We start from the raw sequence: 16610 nt of genomic DNA, 5'->3' as shown, positions 1-16610 counted from the left end.
AAAGGCGTCTAGGCTAGACGCCAGCACCACATCCTGTGGCAAGGAGTTCCACAGACCGACCACGCGCTGAGTAAAGAAATATTTTCTTTTGTCTGTCCTAACCCACCCAACACTCAATTTTAGTGGATGTCCCCTGGTTCTGGTATTATGTGAGAGTGTAAAGAGCATCTCCCTATCCACTCTGTCCATCCCCTGCATAATTTTGTATGTCTCAATCATGTCCCCCCTCAAGCGTCTCTTTTCTAGGCTGAAGAGGCCCAAACGCCGTAGCCTTTCCTCATAAGGAAGGTGCCCCAGCCCCGTAATCATCTTAGTCGCTCTCTTTTGCACCTTTTCCATTTCCACTATGTCTTTTTTGAGATGCGGCGACCAGAACTGGACACAATACTCCAGGTGTGGCCTTACCATAGATTTGTACAACGGCATTATAATACTAACCATTTTGTTCTCAATACCCTTCCTAATGATCCCAAGCATAGAATTGGCCTTCTTCACTGCTGCCGCACATTGGGTCGACACTTTCATCGACCTGTCCACCACCACCCCAAGATCTCTCTCCTGATCTGTCACAGACAGCTCAGAACCCATCAGCCTATATCTAAAGTTTTGATTTTTTGCCCCAATGTGCATGACTTTACACTTACTGACATATGCCCACTGCAGACTAATTAGTTTCCTTTCTTCTCCCCAAAATGAAACCCTAGGTCTGCAGAAAGCACCACTGGGACCCAACCACCAGCATAGCTTGCCTATTCAAACTGCAGAAGTCCTCCTTCCTCCCTACTCCCATCAGCAGGTTCTCCAGCTACAGCTGCAATACCTTAGTTCTTAGCAGCTCCTGGACAAGGCAGCCACACATCCATACATATGTCCCCTGCTCCGGCACTTGTCTGGCAATGATTCTTTCACTTTTATTCCCAAGGTGCTCCTTATCTCTACCACCTTGCTGCTGTAAACCACCCATTACAAATCAAAGTTCTGGTTTTAATTCCATACTTTTCAGACCTGTCAACACAAGGAGTCACTGCTAACTGCACACACTGTCTCCTCAGGGAAAATCTTCTGCATTTCCGCTATACTTGCCTAAGGTTCCTAAGTGAGTTTATGACAGAGGCAGGGTGCAAAGTCGTGGTGCGCAGCAGCTAGCCATTATGCAATATCAGCTCAGGTAGAGCACACTTCATGGATGATCCCCAAAGGAATGTGCCGAAATAAGGTGGAAATGTTGAGACCAGGATAGTGCAGTTGTTGAAGTTTCCTGGGTGACCTTGGGCTAGTCACTATCTGTCAACCTCACCTACCTCACAGGGTTGTTGTGAGTACAAAAGGAGGGAAGGAACTATGTGTAACACTCTGAGCTCCTTGGAGAAAGGGAGGCATCAAAATGTGAAAAATGCATAAAATAAAATGGGGAGAGAGGTAGATCTATCTGTTCATCCGATTGCCTGCTGAGCATTGAGCGACTGCACTTTAAAATCAGGAATTATAGGTTCTGTAGTGTTAGACACTCTTCATGCATCTTACCCACAGCCACTTATGTGCATCATTAGGTCACATCCTGTCTTTGTTGTGGCTTGGTTCTTTCAAAGCTCTAAAAGAAACTGTAGACTACATCCCCACTAGCTGTTTGCTCTGGAATAGAAATCATTCATTTCCTCAGCATAGAGAATCTGAACAATATTGCTTCCAAACAGACACAACCCATTGATTTCTGTGCTATGTCCTATCTTTTCAGAGACTGAGGGCCCAATCCTATCCAATTTTCCAGCCCCGGTGCAACTACAATGCAGCCCCATGGTAAGGGAACAAATACCTTAACGAGACCTCTGTGACTGCTGCCCCACTACAAGATGCAGTGCATGCCCCATTAGCACAGTTGCACCGGCACTGGAAAATTAGATAGGATTGGGCCTTGAGAGCTCAAGTCTATACTTACTTTGTGCGTACTGAGTGTTCTGGAATTTATTTTATGCCAATAAAGGTATCAGTGCATGCCCCATTGGCATGGCTGCACAGGCCCTGGAAAATTGGATAGGACTGGGCCCTAAATGTCCTGTTTCGGTGGCATACCTAAGGGGGTGCAAGAAGTAGCAGGAGGGTCACACTTTTTATTTATTTACTTCAGTGGTTCTCAAATGTTTAGCATGGGACCCACTTTTAAGAATGAGAATCTGTCAGGGCCCACCAGAAGTGACGTCATCAAGCAGGAAACTTTTTAACAATCCTAGGCTGGAATCCTACCCACACTTACCCAGAAGTGACTATCATTGTTGAAAGCATATATATATATAGTAGCCTGTTAAAAGTACATATCTGTAACATATCCACAAATGCAGTCACATACCAGTCTAATATAATAAAAATAAAATATTGAAATGAATGGGGATGCACCTGAAATTGGCTTGTGACCCACAGTTTGAGAACAGCTGTTGGCGCCAATCAGGCGCTAGCAGCCGATTGCCCCCTCCCTGCCTCGTGCTCCAGGGCTGAGGCTTAAGCCGCAATTGGGTGAAGTGGCTGGGGAGGCGGGACTTGAGCTCCAGCAAGGAGCGCGCGCTCTGGCTGGAGCTCAGTTTGCTCCCGGCTGGCAACGAGGACAGATGGAGCAGCTGGGCGAGTGCGTGTCCTCTCCCCGTTTCCCCTAGGGATCGTGGGTGGCCTCAAAGGCGGGGAGGAGCAGGATAGAAGCGGCTAGGGCGCTGGAGCAGCAATGGAGGCTCTTCGTTGAGGCTGTAGTGCCCTGCCCTGCTGGCGTGGTGGTTCCTGTGACTGGCTTCTGAGCAAGTGGGAGTGAAGGAAGCACACCTCCTCCCCCATTTTGTGCTGGTGTAGCACTTGTATCCTCTGTGAATCTAGTACATGGGGATGGTGGTTTTCACACGGCGGTCGGCGGCAGCGCTCTGTTGTGGGACCCGGGCCGTGCGGAGGACAGCGTGGAGGACGTGAGGACCACACAGAGGACAGTTTGGAAGACGGGTAGGACAGCGCAGAGGACCACGCAGAGGACGCGGAGGATTGCGCGGAGGACTTGGAGGACTGCACGGAGGATGCAGAGGACCGTGCGGAGGACACAGAGGACCGCGCGGAGGACGCCCGGACAGCATCCACCTGTGCCCGAGAGGAGCGGAGAGAGTCGTGGGAGCGCTGGGGAGGGGGCTTCTTCGGCCTCCTCTGTTGTTTTGTGCTTTGTGCACCTGTATCCTACTGTGAAATTTAGCACTTGGGCGGGGGGACACTTCGTTTACAGGTTCCCTATGGGTGAGAAAGCTAGAATAAGGGTGGTAATGCCCCCCCAGGCGTCCAGCACCCCCTCCCTCCCCCTGCATGCCTTCTCCAGAGGATGAGGAAGTTGAGGGTGCTTCTTGCGCGCTCTGAGGCTAGGGAGAAAGAGAAAGCTCTCTGAGGGTCCGGTAAAGGCGATGGAGGTGGAGTTCCCGGTGCAGCCACGCCGCTTCGTAGGGCTACCTGAGAGGGGCAAAGGAGTTGTCTCAAGGAACTCTTGTCTTCCGGGAAGCGTGCGAGGGGACAAGGGGGTGAGGACGTTTCAGATTCTTCCATGCAGGGGGACATTGCTCCTGATGTGGAGATCACAGGTGCCACGCTGGCAGCACAGAAGGGTGCTCAGCCCGCGCCTGGCGCTGCAGATGCAGCGAGGATGGATGCTGGCAGTAGCATTGGCTCTGTATGGCACGAACGGGAAGGCATTGTAGTGCCTTCTGCTGCCTCAGGGGCGCAAGGGTGGCCTTGGTCTCTGTGGGGGGCCCCCTACCCAACATCTGCCTGGAGGGCCTCCAGCCTGGCGTGGGGTGCTCACTCCGATGGCGGGCACCTTATAGCCAGGAGCAAATCGGAACCCAGGAAAGCAACTAACAGTGCCGCATGGGTTCTCAACCCGTGGTCTTGCTTCACATTCCACGCCTCGGGAAAGTGTGGTAGGAACAACTGCACTTTCCTGCATGCATGTGGTCTGTGTGGGGCAATGCATCCGGTGTTTTCCTGCCCGAAGCTGGGGAGGTCCAGGCCAAACGCAGGGCAGCAGCCCAGGTGGGGCCAAAGGGGGGGGGCTCCTCCCCTTCTCCCCCCCAATAGCAAGGGAGCCAACACCGATTAAATTGCCCCAGTTCACGTTTATAATGGGCTTGTCGCCCTGATAAAGTTGCAGCTGTTCGTTTGGTGGAGTTTTTTTCTTGGGGTTTTCAAATTCCGGCAGTAAAGCCAGTTGGGCCTGTGCTGTCCGAGAATTTATGTTCTGTTAAAGGCTTTGAGCATAATTTAGGAATGAGATAGTAAAGGAGGTTGAGGCTGGTAGGGTGGTCGGCCCCTTCTCGACCCCTCCTATTCGAAAGCTGAGGGTGTCCCCATTGGGGGTCGTTTCTAAGAAGGCTCCAGGGGAGTTTAGGATGATTCATCACCTCGTCCCCGGAGGGTAGTTCCGTGAACGATGGCATTCCGAGCACTATGTGCTCGGTTAAGTATACTTCATTAGATCACGCTATAGGGTGGTGGTGATCCTGTGGTAGCGGCGCATTGATGGCCAAGGCAGACATTGAGTCAGCCTTTCGCCTACTTCCGGTCTATCCTGAGGACTTTTGTCACTGGGGATTTTGTTTCAAGGGCACCATTATGTGATAGGGCGCTGCCCATGGGTTGCGCTATCTCGTGTGCCCATTTTGTGCGTTTAGTGCCTTTCTGGAGCAGGCGGTCCAGTTTAGGACTGGAATATTTTTTCACGACTCATTATCTTGATGAATTTTGTTATGGGTCCAGAAGGTATTGGAACGTGCGAGATGCTGCCCTCGAGTTTATGTCTTCGTGTGAGCAGTGGGGAGTTCCCCTAGCACGGGATATAAACGAGGGCTCTGCCACTCAGCTTACATATCTGGGTATTGAGTTGGACACGGTCAATTAGTGTAGCAGGCTCCCTGAGGCTAAGCTGCACAAGCTGGAGGAGTTGCTCAGACTGGCTCTGGTGGCTAAGAAACTGACTCTAAGGGAGTTGCAGGTGCTCGTAGGTAACCTGAACTCTGCCTGTCAAGTAGTGGCACCGGGCCGCGCCTTTCTAAGGCGCTGGGTGAGGCTCTGGCTGGATTGCATGGGCCTTTTCACTGCACCCGAGTCACGGCTGCCCTGCAGGGCGGTGTGGCGATGCAGCTTCAGTTCCTCATCTGGTTTAATGGCATCTCCTTCTGGAGGACTCAGAAGCTGGTTGAGGCTGAGCTGCAGGTGCAGTCTGGCACGGAGGGTGGTCATGGGTTTAGAGTTTATGTTAGGGGCTGCTGGTGCACTGCGCGCTGGCCAAGTGACTGGGTGCATGCAGGGTTCGCCAGGGACCTTGCGTTTTGGTCTTTTTCCCATCCTTGTGGACATGCATATATGGGCTCATGAGTTGGCCAACTCGGTTTTTCGTTTCTGGTTTGATACCTAGGCAGTAGTGGTGGTTATCAACCAGCAGACATCCAAGTCCCCTAGTGTTATGCGCGGGGTGAGAGCTTTTGTTCTCCAGTGCTCGTGATTAATGCTCTCTTTATGCGAGGCACGGCCCGGGGTGCAGAACGGCATTGCTGACGCTCTCTCTCGTTTTCAGGAGGAGCGTTTCTGGCTGCTGGCTCCAGTGGCTCGTGTGGACCCAGAACCCATGCCCCTATGGCTGTGGAGCCTTGGCTCAGTTCTGCCCAAGATTTGATCTGGGCATCCCTAGCGTCCATTACCAGGGTCAGTTAGAGGAGGAAGGTTCAGGATTTCTTGGCCTTTCGCGGGCAGCAGCGTCTGGCGGACGTGTGGCCGGTGCCATGCACCACTTAATGTGCTTGGTTCTTGCCCTTAGGACAAGGGGGCTCTCAGCGCGCTCAATCTCAGTCTATTCGGCGGTGCTCTCTTTTCAATTCAAGGCCCTGGGGTGCGCTGTCAGCACCTCTGCCTTTAGGGTCCGGGGGATGCTGGAAGGAGTCAGGCGGCATGCCCCGGTGGTTCGGGATGCCTGGAGACCGGTCACCCCAGACCTATCGAGCAGCTTATGTGTGGATTTCAGTCTGCACTGTGCATTGCGATATGAAGCCATGCTTTCAAGGCTTGTTGCCTGGTGCTGTTTTGTCCGGGCTTTCGCCCAGTGAAGTCTTGTCTGTTTCCGAGGCTTCTCCTGGGGGCAGGGACTTGCGATGGGATGATTGTCAGTTGGGTGTTAACCATCTTTTCTTTCTTGTTAAGGTACTCTACAACTGACCAGAGAGGTAAGGGCCAGTGGGTCCATCTGAAAAGAGTGGCCTGTGAGGTCATCTGTCTTGTGCGGGCGGTGGTGGAATACTGCCGAGTGGCGCCCTGTGGAGAGGGGCCTTTCTTCCGTCACCAGGATGCTCCCCCGCTGACTGTGTACCAGTTTTGGGCAGTGCTCAACGCCACCCTGCGATGGCTGGGTGTAGCAGCCGGACAGTTCGACTTGCATTCATTCAGATTTGGAGCCGCATCGGCGGCAGTGGGGCTGGGCTTCCGAGCGGGAGCTGTTCAGAGGATTGGGCGGTGGTGCTCTGTGGCGTTCAAGTACTATGTGCGTTGAGGCCAGCTGGGTGGGGGCCGGAACGCAGGTTATTGGGCTCCCCCAGTGGTTGAGGGGGCATGTTGACTGGCATTGCCAGCCTTGGTGTTAATTCCGGAGGGATGTCCACGTTGGAGTCCCTGGTTTTGTTGCCTAGCGGCATCTTGTTACAGGGGAATCAGGAGCTTATGTCACCTTATCTGTTGCAAGTCTGCCCCGGTTGACTCTGGTGAGGGTCCTAATCTGCGGTCATGCAATTGTCTTTTGGGCCAGGAAAAGAGTGCTGGCGGGCAGCTTCAGATTCCAGTTGGGACTGGGGTGGCCTGGCCAGTGTCACCCGGGGCTGCCAGGAGGGGGCATGCGCTAGGAGCAGTTATGCCCATATTGTTCGACTGTCTTAGGTGGCACCCCCCCGCCCCAGGTAATCGTAATGCATTTCGGGAGAACGACTTGGGCCAGAGGACTTCACTGTCGTTGAGGCTCCAGGTCCGTAGGGAGTTCTCGTTGATCAGAAGTTGGTTTACGGGGATCGCCATCCTCCGGTCCGATCTCCTTCCCCGTCATGTTTGGCACGGGGCACGGTGTGTCCGTAGGATCAATGTCACCAGAAAACGGGTGGACGCTTACCTGGGGAGGGTCGTAGTCGGGCAGGGCGGGGCTGTGATTCAGCGCCCTGCCATTGGGTTCCATCAGCCCGCCCTGTTTTTCATAGTGACGGGGGTACCTTTAACCGACGGGCAATGATTTGCTTTTGGCTGATCTGCAGCAGGGCTTGGGGGATTTTCTCCTTGTGGGGAGCGGTGAGGACAAGCGCTAGGCTGTCTCTCCCCTGTGGCAAGGTACGTGCGGGGCTGGGTAGGCAGGTGCTTGGCTCGGTGTTTATCCAAGGCAGCAGGGTGAGGGGTAAGTCTGAACCACTCCTATGATGCCTGACCGGCTCCAGGAGGCAGGCAGGTGAACCCCTTGCCTGGACTGACAGGATGGTGCGGCTCAGCCGAATAGCCTGAAGTCCAGCTGCCTTGCCCCCCTTTGGGGGGTGGCGGTGACAGACCTAAGCTGGCATCTGATGGCCAGGTAGTACGCCCAATGAGTACGCAGGGGGAGGCAGACGGCTAGGACCGTTTCCCCCATATGGCCCCGCACGATTGATGTTCAGTGTTATTGCCCTGCTGCAGTTAAAGTTCAACAAAGTGGCCCATTTTCATCCAAGCCAAAGTCTGGTATCTTCATTGCGGGTGTGGGGGTAAACACTGTAATTAAATTTGATCTTGTCGGGGGGGGGCTACAAATCTTCTTCGACCCCAAGTAGCAGATAGATGCCTTAGCTATGCCACTGGCTGGGGGGAGGTGGCAGAGCAAGTGGGTGGCGAGCTGCTGGGGGGATGGGGTGACCAGATACAATGGAGTGCCTATACCTTTAACCATTGTAAAGAAGAGGGAATTTTGGCAGGTGCAGCTTTTTAAACCCTTCCAGGTTGCACCTGCCAAAATCCCCTCTTCTATAGAATGACCCCCCCCCCCATTTTCACTTTTTTAAAGTGAACTTCCAGTTGTGACATCACTTCTGGGGCATCATTTTGAGCTTGGCATCGGGCTACACAATCGTTAGCTGTGTCACTGTCCTGTTCAAGTAGTACTGGTAGCTGAGTTCTAGTACAGGAAATGATTGATTTCAAGGGCAGATTTCTGTAATGGTGATGGATGTGAGGATGCTAATTCAGGAAATTACTAGATAAAAAGTTAATTTCTGACAGGTGGTGAAGACATTCAAAACCACATCATCTGGGGTTTGCTGACTTACTTTTGCTGACTAAAGGATGCAATTCCAAGCACAGTGTCTAGAACAAGATAGGACTTTGGAGGAAATGCACTTCTGACCTGGGGGCAGGCATTGTGGGATTTGTATGTCATCACTGTAAGATTCTTCAGAGACCCAGGAAACGCCAGAGAAGTACTGACAGTAAAAATGTTTTTATTGCATGTGATGAAATTTGAGCCCTGAATACCATTTGGGGCTGTGCCGCTTCAGCTTCTGGCATTTTAGAGATACAATATTTGGAAAATATGAAGTGGATCTCTGAATGTCACAGAGTGCAAAGTGAAACCACAGTTTCTAACTGGATGCAGAATTGCTGTGTCTCAGTTCTGCTCATTAGGTGCAGCTCTGCAAGAGGCTGACTGTACCGTGTTACTGTTTTTATCCCATGCATGCAGATCCTGATTTCATTGTGCCCTCTGTTGTTTTTAAGATGCTATTGCAGTATGGTTCTAATAACATTAAGGAAGAAATCCTAACCATGAGTTAGGCTGGTGCAAGTCCCTAGGAGGGTTGCAAATGTGTTGTAAAGCATGTTTGCATCTCCTTGGGAGCAAGCTGTGCCAGCACATGAAGGTGCAGTGGCACATAGAGGCTGCATCCAGCCTGGGTGGTGGCTTGCAGGGCAAGCCTTGCATTGGCTGAGCTTGGTGGACACATGGCTCTGGTGTGGATAGGGAAGAGGTGGGGAGGAGGTGGGAGGAAGGTGTTCTGGGGTGGGGGGAGGATGAGTGGGGAGCTGGAGGCAGGGCTGGGATCTGGCTGTTATGCTGAATCCCAACCCCCATTCCTGAGCAGCGCAGAACAGCTTCAAGCCACTCCGCTCTCCTTGGACTTGTGCCACTTCCTGAGGTGGCACGTCAGAGGTGACCCATAGGGGCTGCAGTGGCTTACCCAGTAGGTAAGGGGAAGAGTTTTCCCTTACCTCTGGCTGAGCCACTTTGGTGCCCTATCTTGCTCTGGATACAGCGCAAGCCTCCTGACTTGCCTGTTCTAATGCAAGATAGGATTGCGCTGCAAGCTGCATAAGTTGTAAAATAACTCTAGTAACATCTAATGACACAGAATAGGAGAGTGGCTCTAGCTCAGCAACATCGAATAACACAAAATGGGTACAGGAGAAAGGCTGTAGCCCAGGAGTGATTACAGCACTTGCCTTGGGTGTAAGAAGTCCCAAATTCAATCCTGGCATAGCTGTTTATTATTCATTGGAATATTTGTGTACTGCTCCCTGCATTTAAGTTCCTTAAGTATTCTTGGATAGATGCCATCTGGATCCCATGTGTTGGGTGCTAATTTTTAATTTGTCAATGCACCCTAGAATCTCATCCCTTGTTACTGCTACTTGACTCGCTGCCCAATCCTGAGCTGCCCGGAATACGGGGCTCTCACAGCGGCATAAATGGCTGCTGCGGCATCCAATGTGCAATTGGGCAGCTGCTGGTGTCTCCTCAGGAGAAGGGGACATTTGTTCCCTTCCCTGGGTAAGGAAAGTAGCCCTGCAATGGGGCAACCATTGGGCTGGCGCAGAATCAAAGAGCTCTATGTTGGGCTGCGTGGCCCGACACAGAGTTCAGAATCCTGTGGAGCTGAGCTCCACCAGGCCCACCCTGCTCCCTCCCCTGCCACACCTCCTCCCCACCCTCTGCCCGCCTCCCCCCACCCTGGAACGCCTCCTCTCCGTCTCTCCCCATGCCCCTATCTACCTCTCCACTGCTTGGCAGTTTGTCCTCTCTGAGCTCTGAATCCTGATGGAAGCTGCACAGGGGTGAGAGACCCTGAGGAGAACTCCAGCAGCCAAAAATCCCCCGTGGGATGCAGTGTAGCCCATGCTGGTGTTGCTGCATCGTCACATGGAGATTTAGTTAGGATTGGGCTGTTAGTGTATCTAGACATTTTCTCTGTTTGTGATGACCTGAACATGAATTCATTCAGATATGACAGTAGTATAAGTCACTCGTATAATACACTTTGTCCTTTGAATAGCTCCCTGAAGTCTTTCTCCAAGCTAAGATCACCCCCAGCATTTTGGTCAGGAGGATAATTACAGCAATATATTTGTGGGGGGAGGGGCTGTTATTTTGGTTCTGTGGATGAGTCAGGTATGTGTTGTGCCCCCCAATGTTCAAGTTTGTTGGATTCTGTACCCTCTTTGACCTACAGAATTTCACTACCAGTGGTGTAGTTGTAAATGGTGACATGCAGGAGTTCTTCATAACATTCCCCCATAGCTATGCTTTCAGGAAGGTGCCTAGCGCTTCCAAGCATTTCAGTTTATTCAAAAATGGGGGGAGGGCTTTAGGAACATGCAACCCAGGCAATCTCCAGAGGGACTTGGCTGCCAGGTTTGGAGGAGTGGTAGCACCAAAGACTTCAATTTATTTTGGAGAAAGCAGTATACCTCTGAATACAAGTTACTGGGCAGGAAGGGCTGTCACCTTCATGCCCTGTTTATGGGCTTTGTTGAAGCATCTGGTTGGCCACTGTCGGAAACAGGATGGTGGACAAGGGCTGCAATCCTACACACACTTATCTGGGTGTCAGTTCCACTGAACTCAGTGGAACATACTTCAAACTGTTGCAAGGTCAGCAGCAAAGTTCAAAAGCAAACTCAGTAGGCAAGAGTGGTGATCGTTTGCAAGCTTTATTCGTTGCCAGTAACGGGCTTCTCAGGGACTCCTGTCCAAAAGGAGAGAGCAATGGGAGCTATGTGGGAACTCCCAGCACTCTCAGAGAAAAGCAATGTTCCAGTGTGAGCCTTTTGCTTATATAGTATTTTGGCTCCTTTGTCCGAGAATCTCACAATGTCATTGGCTGGGGTTATGACATCAGAGATGGAGGCTTTCTTAGGATTGGTTAGTTTCAAGTTACAAGTCAAAATTTACATTTGAGACATATAATTTAACAATCACTAGAAGGCACTCTTTACTCATTTATTACAGTGCTAGGTTTTGATATGTCTTTTGCAATTATCCCCTGACCTTCACAAGAGCCACCTGCTTATCTATTCAACATTCTTTCTGTCTGGGCTCATTAATCACTGTAGGCTTTCTGCTAACCTTTGTCTGAACTAGCCTCTTGGTTTTTAATTCTTCCATGTGTGATTCCCTATATGTGATCTGTATAGTGGTATCTTCTATGTGTAAACATTTATTTAATACAAGACAAACTAATTTCTTTTTGTAAATAAAGATTTTAAGAGACTCTTTTTATTTTAATTAAATCCAGCTTTCTCTGTCAGCTTCGAGGCTCTGACAGAGGTCCTCTGGAATGTTCTGCCAATTAGGGGCTTTTTCATATTATCTTGTTCCTGTCTATTTCTGCTTATCTGTTCCTGTCTGGCTAGTTTCTGCTGATGGCTGTATTTGTCAAACTCCAATTTAATTAGCATCGGATTTACTGTCTTAGCCAATGTCTTTTTCCCCATTAAATTGTCACTGACCTGTGTATAAACTCTTAGTTATCTGCTATAACTCTTCCTAATTAACGGTGCAAGTGTATCCTGACTACTCCTTATCTGTCTTTCCTGTATGTTGTAAATCTGTCTCTGAATTGTAAATTTCTAGTTCCAGTTAAGCAGGACTTTAAGTCTAAGATAAGAGTCTTATCTAAGGAGTATACCACATTCCAGGTCTATGAGCTGTCTGATTCTCTTAATTAACTTTGCCAGACTTCTGCCTCAGACTTGTGGCTTTAAGTAAAACTCAACAATTTTCTTTCTCCGTGTATTTCTATACTATTATTTATCTTTCAATAACATCAGGCAATCAAACTATTCCAACAGCCAAAACTCATCACTGTACCCCTATATATGTTGACTACATTTAAAAAAACAATTTCTACAATTATTAAGGCATTAAAACTATTGGCATGCAAGCATGTTGACACTTGTGTTGCTATGGTGTTTATAACCCTTCTTAGTCTTTATTTTGGTTTAAAAGGGAACTAATAGAATAACAGGAAAGTCTGAAAATCCAATATGTTCTCTATTCAGAAACAAACAGTGAATTTCCAGCAACCCTGTCTTCATAGAAACCAGAGGGAGTGTGTGTTATTCCCTTATCAGCAGACAGTGGCTTCAAAGGAACTTCTCTGGCAGGCTTGTTAAACATTTCTTTGAACTGATTTATGACCTGTCAGCTAGCCTGCACTTTCTAAATCAGACTGAGACAAAAATGCTTCTTGGTTCTGAATTTAAACATGTGAGCATGCTCAAGCATATGAACATTTGATTTGGTCCAAGCATTCATTTTCAAACATATAAGCTAATAATTTGTTTTAAACTAATTCACTCATAACATAGCATAACATTTGGTTCATTAACATAAGTAAACATAAATGATTAGTTTCAGCATAATTGCTACATACACTCATAGCATGGCATAACATTAAACATTTGGTCTGTTAGCACGAGTGGCTTCATGGCCTTGTCTCAAAACTGATATAGATTTTAGGGGTTAACCTAACTTCTCTCAGAGGAGGAACATTAGGAAAAACATGACTAGTGTTTTTCTGTTAAAAACAAGGTAGAAAATGTCAAGATGACCTGCAGAGAGAAAAAAACATGTGTGTCATAGCTTTCCCAAAAGGAACATTCCAAGGTCTTGTGAAATCAAAGTGCAAGCCAGAACTTCTCCATACATGGATAACGGACTTCCCAGTTAGGGCTAGAACCATGCACCAGCATGCCAAATAAGGAGAGGAAAATGACGTGTATATCACATGGGTCACTTGTTTTTCATAGAGTACAAGTACAGAAGTTTTGGGTGTGGTTCGGAGAAGAAATCAAAGATCCACCATGGGGTAACTTAGAACCTGTATCCATCCTAATCTATTCTTAATCTGTAAATAGCATGTAAATAAATTTTTCTATATGCTTATACAGAAGTCTATGTCTGCTTAGCAATTTGACCCAGAGACCGAGTCCCAGAAATCTCTCTATCAGTTGGCGACCCAGATGGGACTCTGGTTGTTCTCTGCTAAGCAGTTGGGGAAAAAAAACCAAGCAACTTAAATTGGAAAAGACATGGGATACAGGTTCTCCCTGTACATGATGATTTCTCCCCTGATTGCACATGATGTCTAATGGTGTGAGTGGTGCAAGCAGGTAAGTGTTGTCTAAGTGTCTGTCTGTCTGGTCGACCAGAGGTTGTTGCAGTGGAGTTGCTGCAGTGGAGTTGCTGCATGAGGGTGTGAACCTCAAGGAAAGTACAGGGTACAGAAGTACAGTAATGTACAAGGTACCTACCACAAGGAAGAACAGGGTACAATAGGAGCAGGTGTCCTTGTCTGGTACCTTAAGTAAACCTTGTTGGGTAAATAAGGGCCCTCAGGGAAAATTGTGTGTATCCCCGGTGATTTTACTGTCTGGGTAAGACAGGTTCCAGTTCTGGGTGGCCAGAACTGCGGTGGAACAGGTAAAAAAGACATACCTGTGGGAAAGTTAGTAAGGAATCTTTAATTAGTGCTCACTGTCCTTTTAGAGACAGAGAAAGAGTTTAAATTTGTAAATATTAGAGTGACTCAAGCAGTTTCTGTAGTTAAAAATTCGCTTTAGCAGCATAGCAACTTGGCAGTTCTTCTAAAAATAGTCAGTGAATCTGCTTCCTGTCTAAGGCTGTGTTGTTTTAAGCTAAAGTGAGTTAATAGTTATAACAGAGCTGTGTGCTTGTGTGCTGGTTAAAAAAGAAAATGGGGCAAAGTAAGAATTTAGGAGGAGCGAATACGAGGAAAGTTAAGAAAAAATTAAAAAGGACAATGTGCCCAGTGTTGATTCAACAATGAGATCTAACAGAAGTTAGTACCTGAAGTGGTAAGGCTGTCGTGGCATCTGAAGAGAAGAGAGGTAAGATTGTATTGTAAGTGTGCTTTCAGTGTTGGAAACCTAGGAATGGAGGGAAGTCTGAAGTAAGTATGACATGTTTAATTCTTTTGCATGTACATTAGAGCTGTAAATTATAAGCATGTGTAATGTGAAATATGCTATTTATAGGTGTATAAAGTGAGTAATGTGTTTGGAGTGTTTGAAGTCCATGGACATGTGTGAAGTGTGAGAATGAGAGTGATAAGTAAATATAATACATGCTGTAGTATTATGAAGTGCTCTTTGTCAAAGTTCTTCCCTCACAGGAATTGCTAATTGTTATGCAAACGTTAGTAAGCGTCACTTCCAAAGTGACTGTGAATTTAAGTAATGAACTCATTATGATTTTGACTTTATGCTGCCTGTTTATTTCATGTTTCTTTGTTTCATGTTGTCTATCACATGTGCCTTATCTCCTATTGTCTAAATAGGGTATGTAAACTTCTCTAATTCCTCTGGTTGCAATTAGTGCTTCTAGTTGACTTTTAAGTAAAGTCAGCTAAGTTAACAGCAGTGATTTTTTTTAACAGTGAGTGGAGTCACTCCAGTTTTCAGCCTGGCCAGGTGAGGGAAATCTGAGTTAATTTCCCTAGTTTATAAATGTATGTTTATTTTTTGGACTTTAGAAAGTCCTGAGTTTTTTTCAGTTTAAATGTTAAAAGAAAGAAATTCCTGCTTGTGCTTTTAGTAAAAGTTAAGCTAAAATGGTCTGTCTGGGTGTTCACCAGTTGTTTGGCAATTTCCCAGCCTGGTTGCGTAAGCTCCCTGTTGCAGCTATTTTTAACTGTGATCTGCTCGGTTCGAGTAAGAATTTTTCCTTTCTGCGCAATAATGTGCAAAAAAAAAAAAATTGAAAAGATTTTACTTGAAAGTAAAATAATGCTTGAAATGATTGTTTTAAAGGCTGCACCTCAAGTTACTAGTCCACAAAGAGGATTTTGGTAGCTTGCTGAACGGCAAAGCAAGATTCTGAACTTTTGTTCCCAATAAACAATGAACCAACATGGTAAAAAGAGATTTTACTTGTTGAGTACCTAGGTTGCAGGAAGTTGCAAGGGCAGCAGTTGATGGAGTGTCTGAAACCCTTGAGGACAAAGTCTTCCCTCAGTAGGGCTAAAAGCAATTTGCAAAGCTATCCGCTTAGTTTCCCCTTCCCATTGGAATGCAATACAGTTGCATTCCACTCTGGTAGGTTCCTGGTAGTCTATGGAAGTGCCACCTTGTCACCTTCTGTGGGTTGTAGGTTCCTTGCAGCTAGGAATGCAAGCCCCTCTGGGTTGCTAGGTTATTTTGGTTCAGGCTTTGCGATGCTACTAAGTCTAAACCATACATATTCATAACACTCTCCTCTGCTGACTGAACCTAAATGAATCTCATAGTTGTTTGCAGTGCTGCAGTAAGGTCTGCTTTGTCTTTACCTTGGAACACAGACTGTTGTAGCCCCTGCCTGCCTTGCAAGTGGCTGCATCTCTTCTAGCTTTCCTACAACCGTGATCTTGGGTGGGAAGTGTCAGTGTGGGTGAGCTATGTTGCTAAGTGGGTGATGGCACTGGTTTTCTTTCTTCCTGGATGCATCTTTGTACCTAACCTAGTTACTGATAGGATTTAAAGCTGCAGTACATGCCAGTGAGTCTGTATTCTGAAAGAGTCTGATGTGCAATTGCACACCTCTCTGCAATGAAGTATCCACATTTTGATGAAAACAAAAACACGCTAGTCCCCTAAAGTTGGTTGGCTTGGCTAGCTCAGCTGATGTTTCTCAGTCCCAACCTCTGCCCTATTATTTCTGTGCCTGAGTCCCAGAACTGTCCCCTCATACCCCAGTCCTCAAACCCAGATTTTTCTACAGCGTCACTGTTATGGGTGCAGCAGCAGCCAGAGCTGTGGTAGTGGATTGCTGGCAAGTTCTTGTAGAGGGCTTTGCTGTAAGGATGAGGCAGTAGCCCAGCTAGAGTGCGATTAATGTAACATTGTGCAAGTGGGCTGTGCAGTAGTATGCCTAAGTGTGCAGAAACTTGGACTGACATAAGAATCAAAATCCCAACAGGATCCCTGCAGAAAGCAGGATTGCTCCAAAGGTGACCCCCACCAAAAGGAGGGTGAGGCGTCCCACCAGTAGATTCTGGACTGGGACCAGCACCGCACACGCCCAGCAGTCCAGAGACCCTTGTAGCTCCAAAGCCCTTTCTTAGCATAAAGAGGAGGTGGCAGCGAGGAGACCTCTGGAACGCCTTTGTGCTCCAGGAACCCTGAATCGATCCTTTCAGAGCATGTGTCTGATCCCATGGCAGCTTCTTTTCTAGCTGCACTCTAAACCTGAGTTCTGTACCCAGTCCCCAAAGACAGTCCTACTTCCTTTCTTATCCCTTGAAATTTTTAAACTGGACATGCCTAGGACTAAA

This window comes from Tiliqua scincoides, chromosome 5, assembly GCF_035046505.1.
Source record: "Tiliqua scincoides isolate rTilSci1 chromosome 5, rTilSci1.hap2, whole genome shotgun sequence".
NCBI lineage: Eukaryota > Metazoa > Chordata > Lepidosauria > Squamata > Scincidae > Tiliqua > Tiliqua scincoides.
This window is presented reverse-complemented; position numbering follows the sequence as displayed.